Source organism: Sitophilus oryzae, unplaced genomic scaffold (assembly GCF_002938485.1).
Source record: "Sitophilus oryzae breed Bouriz unplaced genomic scaffold, Soryzae_2.0 scaffold_1063_pilon_pilon, whole genome shotgun sequence".
Lineage (NCBI taxonomy): Eukaryota > Metazoa > Arthropoda > Insecta > Coleoptera > Curculionidae > Sitophilus > Sitophilus oryzae.
Genome location: NW_022145686.1, coordinates 1,126,213 through 1,140,915, shown reverse-complemented (window position 1 = coordinate 1,140,915; position 14,703 = coordinate 1,126,213). Strand labels below are relative to the sequence as shown.

The 14,703-nt window shown below is 31.6% G+C and overlaps 2 long non-coding RNA genes across 2 annotated transcripts; both read right to left on the bottom strand.

Annotated features, from left to right (window-relative positions):
- Window positions 1–6,437: 6,437 nt before the first annotated feature.
- LOC115878560 lies at window positions 6,438–6,961 on the bottom strand. Its single transcript, XR_004049554.1, has 2 exons — window positions 6,852–6,961; window positions 6,438–6,745 (listed from the first exon to the last, which is right to left on the bottom strand). It is a non-coding gene; the product is annotated as an uncharacterized LOC115878560 (long non-coding RNA).
- Window positions 6,962–9,394: 2,433 nt separating this feature from the next.
- Window positions 9,395–11,454, bottom strand: LOC115878765. Its single transcript, XR_004049597.1, has 2 exons — window positions 11,367–11,454; window positions 9,395–9,753 (listed from the first exon to the last, which is right to left on the bottom strand). It is a non-coding gene; the product is annotated as an uncharacterized LOC115878765 (long non-coding RNA).
- Between the last annotated feature and the right edge of the window lie 3,249 nt (window positions 11,455–14,703).

Below are 14,703 nucleotides of genomic sequence, written 5' to 3'. Positions count from 1 at the left end.
TAACCAAATTTGGCACAAAAATACTGTGGCACCCGAGAATCTGGCCATTCGTTTTTGGTGGGGGTGGGGGGTTGGTAAGGGGGTATGGGAGGGGGTTAAAAATTAAAAAAAATTGTAACTATAAAATTACAGTTGCTAGCGAAATGCGGTTTTCAATTTAAGATTAGGAATAATATTTGCAACAAAATTTGTAATAACATCAAAATCAGTCAAAGTCGCAGTTTTTGAGATAATTGATTATTAACATATTTTAGTATGGGCGGCTATACGTGTCTTCCGGCCGCGGCGCAAATTTTTTTTGTTTTAGATGTAAACATATAAAATGAACATTTTCTTGTATTTAAAGTGCTACATTTTTTACGGTTTCGCAAATATTCGTGATATTATTTTACATATAGGTTTTTTCAACGGAGAAATATCAGAGAAAGATCGTTATGTGGCTTGGATAAATGTTTGCCATTGAAAACGCCATATGTGATACCTACGTATAATACCGTGAAAATCTGCGAAACTTAAAAATAATTTAGGAATACCTTAAATACAACAAAAGTTCACTTTTTAATTCTGCATCTAAAAAAATAATATACAGTGTGTTGCATTTAAAAAGTTGAGATTTAGCATTTTAAATATTGCGATGTTGGCGACGTCGTAATAAAAAATACCCAGTACAGGAAACGTAAATTTTCCTGCGCGGATTTATTCTGATATCCTTAGTAGTTTAGGAAGTATCAATAAAGTTAAAATCGTTCTAGTTTTAACCACCTTTCGGATATAGTGATTTTGACCAAAGTTTCAATAAATAAAGAATATATTGGCAACACCGCGTAGTGCTTCAAATAAAATAAAAAAAAACTTATTACTTTTAGTTTTTTAGTCTATCACATTAAAACTAGTGATGGGATAACTCGAGCGAAACTTCGCTCGAGTACTCGATTATTGAAATAACCGACATCGCTCGATTATGAACGAGCGATGCAAGTGACGAGACAAATTTATTTATGAAATAAATTGAAATCCGATTTTAATGTGACATACTCGATAAAAAGCCGAGCGAATTTTCTACATATATTGCAGGTAGCAAATTTATACGACGCCGTATATACCGGGTGCGTCTCAAAAGTGGCTCACCCCTATTACTTTATTTTTTTAGATAAAAAAATGAGATTTGGTATATTAGTTTTTATTTTTTAATATAACATAAATTAGGATTGATTAACATATTCAATTGTTTTCTGTCACTTCCTGTTTCACCGGAAATGATTACAATTTTTAATTTTTAAATGGCACCCTTAAAACACACCGTATTTTTTTTACTTTATTCGATAGAAAATGACATTCTAAATAGAATAACGTATCATATGTCAACTTTTGACATATTCGCTTAAAAACAAATTGTATTTTAAATTTCAATCTAGAGTGCCATGGCTGTGTTAAAAACACTAATTTTTAAACAAGGAGTCTTGGAAAAATAGATTTGATCGTCAATGTTTTTAGTGTCTTGCCCTGACCGGTTAAAAGATGCCCAAATCGTATTTTTGATCATATCTCAATTTTTTTCAAATGGAACGGGGGTGGCTCATTAGCATATTTCGAAAAATATTTTTTTTATGAATAATTTGATACCACACACTTGGTACTTCGAGTCAAATTGGCGTTATGAACCGCATGTTACAATATCAAATAAACCATATGCGAATATGTCAAAAGTTGACATGTGATATGTCATTCTATTCAGAGTGTCATTTTCTAGCGAATAAAGTAAAAAAAAAACGAGGGTGCGATTTAAAAATCAAAAGTTTTAGTCATTTCCGGTGAAACCGGAAGTGACCGAAAACAATTTAATATGTCAATCAATCCTAATTTATGTCATATACTAACATACCAAATCTCGTTGTTTTATCTGAAAAAAATAAATATATATATAGGGGTGAGCCACTTTTGAGACGCACCCGGTATATTTATCCGTTGCGTATCTGAGGGACAAAATTTTACGACCTACATCGACAATGCTTCGAAATATACTAAATAAGGCGATCAAGTCAAGCGAATCGCTCGCCGCTTACTACTTGCCGTTCTTACCGAAAGAATATGTGCCCTGCGCACGCAGCTTACTGCTTGGCGCTTGGCGTTAACGAGTACTTACAACATGCGACGGACGAAAAATCGTTTTTAAATACGAGCGATATTTCGCTGGAGTGATCACTCGGTTATTGCAATCGCTTGATACTCGAGTACTCGATTATTGAAATTAATCGGTTTTTCCCATCACTAATTAAAACCTCCGAATTGCGTATAATAGTTATATCGTTTTTAACTTCTACGAATTTCGTGCTACCATATTGCTTTTCGCAGAACTCGTCCGAAATTCGGATGCATGAAAACTGAACTTGTATTCGAATTTCGGATAATTTTTGTCAATGGATAAGAAAGTTTTGACAATTATTCGAATTTTTTGGTCTGACGTGGGTCTAGCAGCTACCTACATAAAATTAATCAAGAAATTCGTATTAAATATTTGAATGTATGAAAACGTTAATATTCAAACAAACAAACAATGCTTTATTGTATAAAAAGCCAAATCAACAAAGCACTCATAAACAACAAAATTACAAAAAAATACAAACAACAAAAAATACACAATACAAATAATACAATTCAAAAAAAAATAAGTCTTTAAAATTACAAAAAGAATATACATGGACAATTATAGAACAGTACGCAGTAAATAGATATAATTTTAGAGTTATAAAATATTAAATACTTGACCTTTGACCAGTGTGTGAGATGATCAAAATTTTAAAATTCAAAATTGTTCATAATTAAACATACAACAAAAAAGTCGTTTACCGCATATAGGGCTCTCTCCAGTAAGTATGATTTTAGAGCTTTGCGAAATGCGGGAAAGAATGAAAGCGACTTGATATTCAAAGGCAGATGATTGTACATTTTTTGGCATTGTACAGTATTGAACCTTTAACTAGTTCTAAGCTCGGGGTTGGCAGATAAAGATCGTGCTCTGCATTCCTAAGTGGATAGTTATGAGATGGCCTTTCGGGAATGGCAGATATGTGCTTGCGGATTAAGCAAACGGATTCAAAAATGAATAAAGAAGGAAGAAGTCAGTATTTTCAAATTTTTAAAGAAATTCTGGCAGTGAGTTCTACTGTTCAGTCCCAATAAATATCGAACTGCTCTCTTTTGAAGTCTGAAAACACGATCAAATTTTATTGCGCAGCAAGTACCCCAGAATGGAAGGGCATAACGAAGATGTGACTCAAAAAGGGCATAATAGGCTATTCTAGAGGTTGAGAAGTTACGTTCCTTAGAAACTGATCTTAGCGCAAAACAGGCAGCGCTTATCCCATTTTAACGAGTCCACGACGTCAATAGTGGTGTTATTAAGTACAAAAGGTTGTATAGTACTTTTATATGACAAAACTTTAGTTTTTGATAGGTTGAGGCATAGGAGATTAGAATCGCACCAAGACTTAATGGACTTAGAATCGCACCAAGAGTCACTGGATATCTACATATATAAAATTGTAATGTTTATCTGTGTCGTCTCTACTGAAGTAACGACTTGCTCTAGAAAGTTGCTTTTTCACTAAAGGATGGCTAATTGACTCTTCTAAAAACTGTCGTCGCCGGATTTTTTGTTTTTCATTTAATTAAAAAATAAATAAAAAGTATTTTTTCCTGATGTCGTGGCGGATGCGCCAGGCTTCATTCAACTAGTAGTATCATATAGTGCCGCAACATTTGGGCCGCTCCAAGTGAAACTAGTATCGTCCGCAAAGAGGCAGATTTACCGCTAATGTCTAGATTTGCAATGTCGTTGATAAACACCAGAAACAAAATAGGGCCAAGTACTGAACCCTGAGGGACACCGCATTCTATAGGCCTACAAGACGACATAGACGTATCAATCCTCACAAGCTGCCTTCTGTTGCCAAGATATGACTTAAGCCATTCGAGTGGCACTCCCCTGAAACCATAGTATTGCAATTTGTTAATTAAGATATTATGATTTACACAATCGAAAGCCTTAGAGAAATCACAGAAAATTGTAGCTGTAGAGTGATGGTTATTCAGGCGAGTATACATTATTAAATAGGTCGATCATCTATCATTTGTGCAACTGTTACTTAGAAATCCAAATTGATGGGTAGTATTATATTTAAGGAGAAAAGATAGAAACCTTTTTTTAACCAATCTTTCAATGATCTTAGATAATGTGGGCAGGAGTGCAATTGGGCGATAGTTCGAAGCTTCATCTTTATCGCCTCCTTTATACAGAGGAATAATTATTGCTGTCTTAAGGCAGTTTGGAAAGACTCCTTTTTGGAATGACTCGTTAATTAAAGTAGTAAGATGGTTTAATGTGCATTCAGGAAGTTCAGAGAACATTTTGAGAGTAAGCCCATCAGTCCCAGATGAGGATTTGTTTGTAATACTATTAATTGTACTACGGAGCTCATCTAATGCTACGGGCGTGAAGAAGAAACTGTAAATTCTCATTTGCTTTAGGGAGATATGAAAGTGAATCATGGGAAGGAGTTATGGTGTTCACTAAATTCAACTTATTGAAATCTAGCAGGTAAGATTTTCGCAGAAGACGTTCAAAGTTCGAATGCGTGAAAACTAGGTTTAAAATTCCTTTTTTTTTCTGTCAATTTTTCTATATAGTGTCTCCAAACGGTAACTACTGGCTGGACAGAATTAAGTTAGTATAGAAAGCGATGTATTAAAACATAATTTTGCGAACTGATACTTTTGTTTTCGATCTCCCACCGAGGCCATTATGGTCTATTGTGGCAATTACAAATATACCATCCTGGACATCTGTATTTTAACGCATGCGACAGAGATAAATATAAATGATCGGTTGACAGACAGAGAGGTAAAATGAAAAGCGGCACACAGTGTTGTCGGTTTTTACCTGTGTAAGAAAATGTGTGTAGAAAAAAATTAACTATTTTAAAAACTTTTATGTATACTATTGAAATGAAGATAATATATCTAAGCTAAATATCATCTATTACAGCTGTAGTAAAATGAGTAAGTAATGGAAGAGTGGAAATACGAAAGGGTGTAAGCGCCAAAATTATCATTTCGAGGTAAATGAGAAAAACACAGTACAACTGCAAATAATAAATTTTTAAAATATCTTTTAAAATACATATAAAACACATGAAAAATAGACGATTTCGCTTGGCACTTGTAACTTTTGTTAGGACATGCAGCATGGTATTTATTACTTTTCTTAACTTAATATTGAAAAATTTGGCACTTACCCTCTTATTCTTATTTGGCACTTACCCCTGGTATTTCCACTCTACAATTGTGAAAAATAAAACTCCAATCATATATGCAACATTTTTCATAAACGCCTACTTGTGCGGTTTGAAATTTTGACGCAAAATCGGTGGGGATGACGTATAAATCATTGAAAATTTTAGAGCTGTTGTCAGATGTTACTTATTATCACGTTATAATCGCCCGAATCGAAAAAGCTTTAAATATTCGTAAAAAGAATAGACATTAACTTAAGAGCCATTACTTATTAATCTCTGCTTATATTTGCGTCTATCCGGCCCGTGCAACTTTACAACCCGCAGTAAGTAGTGCCTGGCTATAGCCTGGTCAGAAAAGCAGCTGTGGCCGCCTTGGTGAGGCAGCATTTTCTTTGTGGAAAAAAGTAGTTTTGTTGACGTCACATTTGACAAGTGCTAGAGAATGCACAACTAATTTATACACAGGGTGTCCCAGAAATAAGTGCAAGTATTTAAAGGGGTGGTAGATCTCGATAAAAGAAACATATTTTCTCTTTATCGTTTTTCAAATAAGTCCAAAATACCGAATTATTTTACTTTGAAAATTTCCAAAAAAATTATTTTTTGCTAAAATTTTGAGAACCACTTGATCTTTTCTGGATTTTCTTTCTTGTAAATTTAATCTAATACCTATGGTGCCATATTATCAAGAAATTATGGTTTTTAACTAAAATTCCAAAAAAAATTTCCACAATTTCCAAAAACCTCATAGGCGTGTTTCTGGGGTTGAACCAGTTGAAATAGGTATTTGCACTTATTTCTGGGACAGCCTGTATTGTGAGTTGAATTTTCTAAAAAAATACCTTTCTTAAAATGTTGTCTTTAAGTAAAATTTAAGGTGAAATTTGATATTAAAGTTTTTATTAACAAGACAGTTATTTATTATCTTTAGATCTAAAGATGTTTAAATATCTTTCAAATAGACTGTACTAAGTATACCTACCCTGTATATGCCGTTTCTAAATTTTAAATCAGGCGGTGGAGGGCAGTGTTCTCTGCGGAATATGCAAAACTTTTTATGTAGAATGACTTTTTTTGCTAACATGCAAAATACGAAAATCTACAAGTAGTCAGGTCATTTCGGGAATAGAGTGTACAGAAAGAAACTATATCAAGTGTATTTTATTTTAGAATCAATTTTATAATACATGCCATAATTACCTACATAGAATTACTTAGTAGATATATATTTACTTCCTTTTGAATGCCATTGTTATAATTGTATAAAGTCCGTTCGTGGCTCCGATAAGACCACAAATGAAAGTGGCTTGAAAAAGCATCTTGTCAAATAACCCCTTTTTAAGATGAACTGGAACTCCATCATCAGCTTGCATTCTTGACATATTCTCCCTTAGTTTTCGTATTATGTTTTCTCTAACTTCAGTTGCATAATGTCTTTTGAGAGAAAATATCTAAAATAAATCAACTTCGCTAAAACTCTTACACTTTACCATTAATATTAGAAGTATTATTTAAAATTAAACTATTCGAAATGCAAAAACAAGTAGGAATACTTACCCTTATAGATCGGTTTAACATTGCCATTTCGTGGATGTGTTCTGTTTAAATGAATAAGTTGCGAACACAAAATGCCAGACCTATTTTTAATTAAATATTTCACTATAGGTAATCTATTTCAAATCGGTACTATTTATAACTGCGGATAAAACAGTAATATAATTAATACATAATGAATTAGCAGTTACATAGTGAATTAGCATTAGTTATTAAAAAACTATACATGTTGCATATTTAGCACTATTTTTGAAAAATAGATATCAAAACGGTGATTTATTATTATTAATTAAATTAAAAAAATACCTGCGTAGTTCGCTAAAGAATAATTAAATGAAAAAAAAATATATAAAATAATATACATAGAAGTAAAAAGGCCTCAACCCCCAACCCCCACATGTGTGCAAGAATTTATTCAGATCGACATTTACGGGAAATTCCCTCTCTTTAATAATAGTGAGACATAGTATACCAAAAAATACCTCCATAGGCCGATAGAGATGAGTGATCACCGCAGACCCCAAATCGGAATAAACCTAATCGTTTTTACCTATTTTTCTAGATCAATGAGGTGTTTTTCCCTATTTTAAATACCTTCTCTCTCTCCCACTTACATATTGATCCTGTATGTCCTAATAAAGTTCGATTCTCACTATACCTTCCATATAATAATTCAGCATTTTGCAAAAAGACTAGGCATATTATAAAATGCTGGCATTTTAAACAAAAGAAGGAAAATTTACAGAAATCCTATCTGTTTTCAGTCGCTTTGAAAAATGCGTAATCAGAATTAGGCATATTAAACAATGTCGAGATATTAAATCCCGTGAGTTTTTTAGGGGACCTTTTTTATGATTCTAAATAATTTTTAAGGTGTTAACGTTAAAATGAAGCGTAGAACGTAGAAGTCACTTCGAAAATCTTCGCGTTTGGTCGCTACATTAAATTATACCAGCAGAAAAAAAATAAAGGTGTAAATAAAAATAACATGTTTCCTCTCGGAAACGGTAAGTAGCTAAACGACACTAGCCTACGGATAGAGCTAGTGAAGCTTTATATTTGCATAATACTGTGTTTCGCCCCAACTGTGTTTCGAAAATGCACAGTTTCGGAGATATTTAGTTAGAAAGATTTCGATTGTCGATTTTGTGGATATTGTTATTGAAAAAAAATCGATTTTTTTATTTATTAACTTTCTCCATTTTTCTCACCCGGTACGGTTAGAAGACGTTAATGTAAGAATTCCAAATGCAATTTGACCCCATTTTTAGGTTATGTTGTATTTAAAAAAAATTGTCGGTAATTAAAAAAGGGGAGTCAAATTGCGTTTAGAATTCTTACATTAACGTCTTCTAACCGTACCAGGTGAGAAAAATGGAAAAAGTTAATAAAAAAAATTAAATTTTTTTCAAAGGGGTATATCCAGAAAATCGACAATCGAAATCTTTCTAATTAAATATCTCGGAAACTGTGCATTTTCAAAACACAGTTTAAATGGGGCGAATATAGATAATATCCACTAGCTCTATCCGTAGAGCCCTCATTAATCGTTTAGCTACTTACCGTTTCTGAGAGGAAACATCTTATTTTTATTTACATCTTTAGTTTTTTTCTGCTGGTATAATTTAATGTACCAAACGCCAAAATTTTCGAAGTCAGTTCCACGCTTAATTTCCACGTTAACACCTTTCGCTAAAACCAAACCAAACCAAACCAAACACCCCACAATAGTCATTTTTTGAAATCTAGGTGGATAAAAATCCGGTTTCCTAGGTGTACTAATTTACATTTGTTTATGTATAATGTAAAGATAAGAACTTATACTAAGAAAATATGCACAAACAGAAATGTTATATTCATAGACTTAGAATAAAATATAGACTGAGCATCTCATTCATAAATAGCTGGAAGATGCGGACAGACAACGTCTTGTTATTGTTGTGTTATTGTTTTTGGCTCTAACGAGTGCGACACGAGCGATAGATAGGCTGTCTCCGTCGTAACGGTCGTTTCCTGACGGCTCTGCCGCCCAACGCAACACTGTCTTTTGTTTCTTCAGTGCACCTGCACTCTCCGTATCATAGGCGGGTATTTTTTTTAATTTTAATGAAGCTATAATTCAATTAAAAATATATCGTATTTAAACTTTTTTATATTATTAAGATTTACGATAAAGAAAATAGTTTAATATAAAGCAAAGTTTAGGACTTAGAAAAAAAATACGTCTTAGAGTCTAAAAACGATAAAAATAATAAAGTACGTGTTATAGAAGAAATTTTAATAATCGAAATTATTTAATTTTTGAAATTGATGATAAATTATTAATTTAATAAAATATTAATTTTAGTCAAACATTTACAACTCTAATATTAATCAAAACAGGATCTATTCTATAGATATAATAGAACAGAAAGAGAAAAAACTTTATAATTGTTTAATTTTTTTTTCCGGTAAAAGTGATGTCTTATTATGTAAATTAGAAAAAACAGGAATCTGTTCCATTAAAGCAAGCTTTTAGGAAGTGAATAAAATGAAAACTACATTTATTTAACTCGTTACTGTCTTTATTATAGAGTAAGTATAATAATGGTAATGGTGACTATACTTTATTCAATGGAAATATGCACCAAATTCAAACAAATATAAAAGGCATGAGTATAAACAGTATTACTACAGTAATATTGAACATTGGTTCAAAAATATTACATTAATATAATACAATATTACTGTAGGTATTACTGTCAACGTGCAAGCTTGTTTGAAGCTTGATGTATTTGTATGCGCTTGGTACATCTTGGCGTTGGAAAATGTATAGAAAATTATTAAGAAAAACTAGTACGTAATGGGGGATATCTTGATATACAGAGTGGTCGGAATTGTATTCAGGAAACTTTGGCAGCATAATCTGCAAATAAAATCAGTAAAAAAAATAGTATAAATTTATGTCCTAAAATGCTTCGTTTCAGAGATACAGAGTGTAGAAATTTCATTTTTATTTCGCTTTTTTCCAAATAATTTATGAAGAATGTATTGATTAATTCGTTTCCAAATATCTTGAGAACTATACTTGTGGCGAGTGTCAACAAGAGACCTTATTAAGTAAAAAACGTTGGAAATGTAAATTTTTCTCAGTAGTTTTATATAGATACAGACAAAAAGTATTACTCTTCAAATAACTTAAAAAATATGTAGGTGGCGCCCCCTATTAGTAAAAGTCAAATTGACATCTAAATCTAATTTTTCATGTCAAAAAACTCCCAAACGCCAATTTTCGTCCAAATATTGACGTCACTTCAGAAATTATTTGGAAAAAAATCGAAATAAAAATGAAACTTCTACACCCTGTATCTCCGAAACGAAGCATTTTAAAAACTTACAAGTTCATTTTTTTAGAAAGCCAATGCAACATTTCTGAGTTTCAAATAAAGATAAAAAACAGTAAAACATATAATAATAATATGTAAATTATTTTCTTGGATACATACATATATGGCAAATAATAACAGATTGTTTTATTAAAGATTTACGTTTTGGTTAATTCTAAAACTATCTTCAGATTATATGTGATATTACTTAAGTGATATTACATTATAAAAGAAAAAATGAAAATTATACCTTATAATCGAAAAAAAACGGCGTCAGCGATGGCTATGAAATGAAGATCGCTGTCATTTTATATGTAAAATTATATGGAGTATGTATCGATGGTTTTTTCCAAGCCAACTGGACGCCGTTTTTTTCGATCATACGGTATTACAAATTAATAATAGATTAACAGTCGAGAAAAAAAAAGAAAAAACTCTAGGTAAGTACTGGATAAATTTTAAAATGGCATATTTATTTTATCTTTGTTTAATATAAAAAAAACGAAATATCTACCTGGTTTACATAACCCTGTATAATTTGTGAAATAATAATGGACAAAAATGCAAGCGGTAAGAAAAATATTTACAAAAAATATGTACTTGTTTACATTTCTGGACCATTGTTCGTCATTTTTGTTATCATAATGGTGACCCTATCATAAAAACGTAGTTATTTCTATACCTGATGTGAAACTATAGGGAAAAAGTAATGTTTGTAAAATATTTTAGTCTTGAAAAAAAATAAGGAATGTTTGGTATTTTAAAATGTTTGGTAGCTTGTAATTTTTTCGACTTTCTCGATTGTTTATAGTTTATAATAAGCCTTAAAAATTGTTGTTTCATAATGGAATATCATTCTGGAATTCCTGTATGTTATTTTAGATTCTAAGGATGGTTTTAGAATAAAAAGAAACACATTTTTCATAAAAAAAAGCATTAAATTAACCAATGCCCAAGAAAATAATGTGTCTACTTCTTATGTACTTAATAATGTATCTACTCGTTATATTAATAACGAGGTTAGTAAGAACCTTTACGTAAATGATAAATATAAAAAATACAGATTTTCCAGGGTTTATAATTTACTAAATTATTATCTAAATAAGCGCCTTTCTACAACGCCACTGACGCCAAAATAGTAAATTTGACTTACCTGTGGAATGTTGTTCCAGGACTTAAATAGTCCAATTTCTTACAAATTTGGCACTGACGAACCATGTTTTATAGTTTTTAAATAAAAGTAATCAAAATAAACACTAAACCGACACTACACACTAAGAAAATCGAATCCAAAAAATACAAAATCAAAACATCCAATAAAAACAATAAAATAGCCATGGAGAAACTGTGACAACAAGGTTTTACGACACGTGCTTTACTCTACTATGGCTCTACTACGAGAGAATAAAGAATGAACAGGCGACCCGGCGATTGATGGGTGTTGCCAAATTGTAAAGAATTTGTCATTTTTAAATAGTCTCCGACTTATAATTTAGTAGTATAGGGACTATTTAATACATCTTTCTACTATTAAACACTACTTTATTAAAATACAGTTTTAATATCTCAATATATGTGTATAACAACAAAAAATATTAATAATATTTTAGACGTGACAACATAGGCTGGAGGCGAAAGACTCAGACGGCCGAGGTCAGCTGCACCCAGGAGTAAACATGTTTACAAAAATTAATATTGGACCGCGCTTAAATGTAAATAGTGTAGTCTATATTTTATTCTAAGTCTATGGTTATATTAGTTGATGTTTCATAAAAAAATATTGTATCGAGCAGTTTAAAACAGGTATGGACTGCTTTGCAAATCCGAGCAGTAATAAAGTGAATTTTATTGACTTGTGTTCGCTAGTTCAAAAGATTTCAAAAATTTGAAAACATGGAAGGTGTAGATCAAGGTATGTACTATTAGTTAAAAATATAACACATTCAAACTTGAAAGGTTTTAATAATATAGATAATTGTTTTGTGGCCCGTGCAAAAATATTTATTTTTATTCTTCTTTCAAATTCAAAAAGCTATATAAATCGATTCCCGCAGATTTCCGCTTTGATTCTGGCTTTATAAATATACTTAGGGTTTTATATTAATTGTGATATATTCTAGTTTTGCATATATTTGCAAGTTTTATCAATATTTTTTTGTTCTCAGCGACATGTTCGGTCACCCGTAAAACACTTTTTGAAGTTTGGTGCCAAGAACCCGAAAAAATCCAAAAGGTATATGCACTTTTTAATTGGCTACTTAAGGTTTTTGATGTAGATCATCTATCTGAGAAAGAGGAGTTATCGGTGCTAAATAAAATTCGAAAATTTTCGTATAAAGTTAATGAAAAATGGGAAAACTGTCATAGGATTATACATCAGTTTTTAACGAAGAACAGTACGTGGCTCGAACCATCTATTTCTTTTTGTGAGATACATAATATCAGGAATACACCGTCAAGTTCTCAAATTCAAACAGACACTTCCCGAGGTCGGCCAAAAAAAGCTTTTGAACATCTCACAAATAAAAGTAAGAAACGGAGGATTCATCATTTACTTAAACACTATTCAAAGGATGAATTAATAAGGACCAAGACGAGAGTACATCTGATGGAAGTTTTTGTTCCAGTTGGGATACGAGTGATAGTGAATAGATCTTTTTATTTTTACAAATTGTTCATTTTCAAATTCTTAACCGAGACTAGGTAGTGTTTTAGTTTACAGTTTTGAAACGTTTTCTAAAGGATGATTTAGTTCTTAGTGGTGTATATTTTTAAAATTCTTGACATGAAAAGCTACAAGCTACCCACATTTTCAAATTGGAAAGAGGACATAAATTTAATTTATGCATTCAGTGATGTATGTTTTTTTGTATACAGGGTATTTTTTTAATATTGTGACAAAATTCAGGGATGTTTTCCTTGGAAATGAAGCAAAAATGTTCCTCTGAACATATGTCCAGAAATGCTTTGTTTCTTAGATACAGGGTGATGAAAGTGAAAAATGTCATATTTGTTTTCGATCGAAAAAACGGCACACCTCTGCTGAGGACAAAAAAACAAAAATTATATTCATAATCTCCGACTAGTTTCTAACAAAAATGACCTCTCGACAATTTTCTGTTCGACAAAAGGTTTTTGCGTAAAAAAATAAAATAACCCTATCTACATGACCTATGCATCTTTAATATACACAACATCTTTAGGAATGTAGATAATTTTATTTTATTTTCTCACGCAAAAACCGTTCGTCGGACAGAAAAATGTCAAGAGGCCGTTTTTGTTAGAAACTGGTCAGAGATTATGAAAATAATTTATGTTCTAAAAAAGCAGTGGCGTACACTTTTTTCAATCATATACAAATATGACATTTTTACTTTCAACACCCTGTATCTAAGAAACGATGCATTTCCGGACCTATGTTCATAGGAACTTTTTTGCTTCATTTCAATTTCATCCAAGGAACACGTCCCTGAATTTTGTGGTAACATTAAAAAACACTCTGTATATTGGGGATATTTTTTTTGTTGTTTTCTGGTAATACTGTTAGATTTGTGCTTAATTGGCCACTATTTGAATTCACTAATACTTACTATTAATATGCAATAATAACTTTGTCGGATTTTAATAAGAACATTTATGTCCACCTAGAACAGATAAAATGACCACTGTGCACCACTTTGTAATACAAATACAATAGGTGCGCTGTTTCAAAAAAGGTGAAATGATCAATTCTCAAATTTGCCATGGCAATTAAACTTTGTTATGGCAATCAAACTCAATTTGTCATGGCAATAACCCTTATGTGTCTTAATAAGTAGTTTATTAAAGCCCGAACATTGCCTTCTATAAAAGATCAGCCTACGGGCGGACTTTTGTCTACTTCGTCAGCTGTACATACTTAGATATTGGGTTAGATTGTATATTCATATTTTGTCGGTTGATTTTTGGTATTATTTGTTATTGTAGTGCAAAAAACTAATTATTTTGGTGTTTAAGTGACATAAAGTACTACCAGATATATGGTCACTATGATGGTCACTCTGTTTCTCATAAAAAACACGAAATATTACACGTTTTGTTAAGTGCTTTAACCTAAAAGGGCCCATAAATTTTTTATTTATCGTGATTTTTGTGTGTGTTTTTTAAGACTCTAACAATTCATCAATAAAGCTTAAGTGGAGTGTGTTTTTGGTGCTATGCCTCATCTTTGTTGTGTTCCTGGTGGAAAGGATAGTTATACTAGGCAGCCTAAAGTATCCGGAAGAGCAAGAAAAGTGGGTACGAGTTATAAATCAAGACAATTCTATTGAAAATATCTTTAATAACTTTAAAAATAATAGTCTCCCAGGATGGTATTAAAGAAAACTGGACAATTATGTTTATTTTATTCATATTGTGGAATCTCCACTCCAAGTGTTGTTCGTGCAGCTTCGATAAATTCAAACACGTAAGATAAACACGTAAGTAGGTATTATGATCTCGGGAAAAAT